Genomic DNA, 3,901 nt, shown 5'->3' with positions numbered 1-3,901 from the left:
CAAGTATACTTTCTCCAATTTATATTACTATATTACTATTATTAATAATTTTATTACCATCAACCTGTATAGAGCACCGTATATTTCCACATCACGACCATTGAGACGGAATAATTAATTATTATTTAAGAACTTGTTTCCCATGACATACTGCTTTGAATGCACCGCCTTGGCATAGCTCACTCAGCATCAGTATAACCGGTGACCCGTTGCACATTCTTTTCATTATTTATTTCTTTGGATATTGTCCGAAGCATTACACATTATTCTTGCGTGTCATTGGCATCTCATCTTATACCATTGGATGATTCTTTTGATGGACATAACTATATTGAATTCAGTTTCAGCTACCGAGATTGAGAAAATAAAGTGTTATATTATTAGGTGTAATTTTAAGAGAATAAGCTTAGAGTTATATTATCTTTCCGAAGGAGAAGCATATGCTTTATAATGTTTTCTCGATGTTCCTGGTCAATCTGAATCGTTCGAAACCAAATTTAGAAAGAGTATGGGTGTGTATTTTTTACCTTTCATCGACGTTTTGATTTGTTTTGCGCGACAATAGTTTTTTTTTTTTAATTTCAATATTTGTTTCAACTGCTAAATAATTTAACATCTAGTAACGATCTTTATTAAAAAAGATGTATCCTTTTTTAGGTACTAAAACACACGTAATGTTATGTGGGGGAGGGGGTAATTTTAAATATCACAAAGTGTCAATAAGGGGGAGGTAGGAGTCCGAAAATCTTTAAAAAGCTGTCACATGATTTCTGGACTGGTCCAAAGAATGATAAAAGGCGACATTTTTACTATGACACAACAAAACTGCCTTCGGAACAATAACATAACAATATCAATAGAATGTCTTTATATATAGTAGAAAAGTCCAAATTATGCGTCCACTTTTTAGCTGAAATTTTAAAACAATTTTAAAAATTCAAACACTGTTTCAAAAATATTTGTTGGATGTAAGTTTTCTGTATAACTATGTTAGTGTAAACTAAATCGCCTCAATTTCAATTTCAATTAATCAATCAATTTTATTCCAAAATATTAAACAAATATTTAAAAAAATTGACGTTAAAGAGATAGTTATGTACAAAAATAAATAAAATATAATTTATGAGGGATTATACCAAATAAGCCCTCAAAATCCACTATTCCATCTATTGTATTATAATTTAAATACGTCATTTGTCAATACACTTAACAATATTAATTACAGAACTAGGGGAGACTGGGTACGGTTGTCCCACTTTTTTTTTTGATTTTCAATAATTTTGTTAAATTACTGCTTAGCATAGAGAAAGGTAAATTAAATAGTTTTTTGGATTTTTTCTGCGTGGAAATACTGAAATCCTGTTCTTTAATACAATGGATTAGTCATAAAATGAAATCAGACAAAAAAGAGCGAATGTCACCACCATCCTGGGGGTGGCATAAACACAGGTTAAAAAATAATAGCTATAAAAACAAAATTTGAACAAAGATTATGAATATGATAACAATATATAATAAAACAATTTTTTGAACAAAGAGAACAAGATATCTTCGTGAAATCTTTTTCTTTTTGTATTAAATTTTCCTTTACCTCTCTCTTTCGTATTTTGTCTCAGTTAATTTAGATTTTTTTATCTGTTTTTACCTGAAAAAGACAACAAAATACATGACACAATCGTACCTACAAAATTTGTCACAATCATACCCAACGCATACTTTTGAAAACAAATCATCGTTATGAAGCTAAATTATCAATGCGAAAACTAATTGCTGGTAATTAATTCCTAATGTTCAACTAACAGCAAAATAACAAAACGATATATTAGTAAATAAGTAATAGTTATTATTATAAGATATCGAACATGAAAAATTATTTTTGGCTTTTTAAAAGCAATGGGGTATACTATACGATAAATTCGTATGTTCGAACAAACATACTTTATCTTCCTCTTTTTGGACCCTATCTCAAATAGTTGTTAAGGCGACTGTCACTACCGTACCCAGTCTCTCCTACTAAGTTATAAGCGTTTTGGTGAAACATTTTGTGCAATAGTGTTTAGTTAGTGTATAAGTTCGACTGTTGGAACACTGGGCTCGTTCTTCAATTCATAACGTTGTCGGAGTTAGATTTTTATATAAAAATCTTGCTCGAATCTTAGAGTTCATAATAAATAATTATGTTCGTTCTCAATGCGGTGGGGCCTTTTTGCATTGTCTTGCAAAAGTTGCGATGTACTCGAACACGGCGCGGCGCGGCGCAGGAACACACTCCCGTACAAAAGCCGTAGGGTCGCGCGATGCGGGATAATAAAACTCTTGTTTCGACTTATTGCAATATAAGCCCGCTCTGACCGCATAATAAAATAAGAAACGTTTTGAATTTATTACTTTCAATTCTTTTGTTTCGCTCTCGGAACGAGTTTCGAGAAAAGAAAATATTCCAAAGAGGCGGTCGTTAAACGCGCAAGGATGGTGCGTTTAAACAAAGAGCTGTCGGGCAATTTTCATTCTATTGCTTCCGAAAGAATGATGCCAATATTGGTAAAATATGTATTTTTTAGGCCACCAACGAAAACGCACCTAACAAGTTAACTGATCGCTCACACAGAAGAGAGCGCACTGTTTTGTGTAGTCCTAATAGAGCTCTTAAGAACCATATTCAATCACAGAGTAAATCACAGAGCAAGTTGCGCTGACAAGGTATCGGATAAAAATTGCATTTACAGAATTAAAAATATTTTACAATATTGAACTAGTGGGGCGCATGGCATCGTGCCTTAGGGCAAATTGCTAGATTTTCCCGTACCAAAAATTATTATTATTTAAAAAGATTAACATTTTTGAAAAAAATTTACTCTGAAAAAATTAGGTTTTTGAGAAACCATAAATTTTTGACAAAAATTTACTTTTTTTTGAAAATAAAAAGAATTTTTGAAGAAGAATTTATTTTGAAATATTTTGGAAATTCAGAACATTTTTTCAAAGCAATCGTACTGCTTTAACTGCATAGAGACGAAATATCGAAGCGCGTAAGCGCCGCATGGCGTCTAACGGATAAACATTGGTTTATTCTATAGCTCAAAGGAATGTAAACAAAATTTATACTTTTTGTTAAAATCTCTATAAAATATCTGATGATCATTTTTAACCGCCAAATGAATTTTTTTACTTTTTTTTACTAGATCTCTGAAACCGCTAGACCTGCCTTCATGAAAAATTTGATCAGTTCTTTATCTTGTTAATACAAGTAAAATGTTTTTTGAATTTCCCCCCATATCTTCGGAACGGCTAGACCTGCCTTCGCCAAAAACTAATCAGCACGTCTCCTTATTAATACGAATCGAATGTTTTTTTAATTATTCAAATCGCTTCATCTGTGTTCACGAAATCGTCGACGAAAATTTGTAATGAAACACACACATATACACGCACACACACATACATACACACACACACATACATTCATTTTTTCTAAGGTATGCGAAAAATGTTCAGAAGGTTTTGAAACGTAAAGATATATAAAAATTTTCATTTTCGATTTTTTTGCGATTACTATAACTTGTCCTACGGGAAGTTATAAGTATTACCACAGTTTACTTTTCTGTTAAAATGAGCATATATTATAACTGTATTAAAATAAAAACGGGTTAAATTCAATGCAATATATTACATGGGAAAATGCAAGAAAGTAAGAATGCTTTTTGATTTTTTCTACATGAATGAAAAAAAATGGTATTTGAATAGCTAAATCTTTCATTTTAATAATTTAGTACATTATTCCGATATTTAGAAAAGTTTGTGCAAATTGCTTTAAGGTAAAATGCCACTTACAACTACAACTACCTATTTTATACAGTCATTTGGGACCAATTCTTCGGTAAAATAGACAGTTTCATAGCGT

The sequence above is a fragment of the Ctenocephalides felis genome, unplaced genomic scaffold, assembly GCF_003426905.1.
Source record: "Ctenocephalides felis isolate EL2017-DRISC unplaced genomic scaffold, ASM342690v1 CF-g0.4_SCAFFOLD_03571, whole genome shotgun sequence".
NCBI lineage: Eukaryota > Metazoa > Arthropoda > Insecta > Siphonaptera > Pulicidae > Ctenocephalides > Ctenocephalides felis.
The sequence above is the reverse complement of the archived record's forward strand: the minus strand, read 5'-3'. Positions refer to the sequence as shown.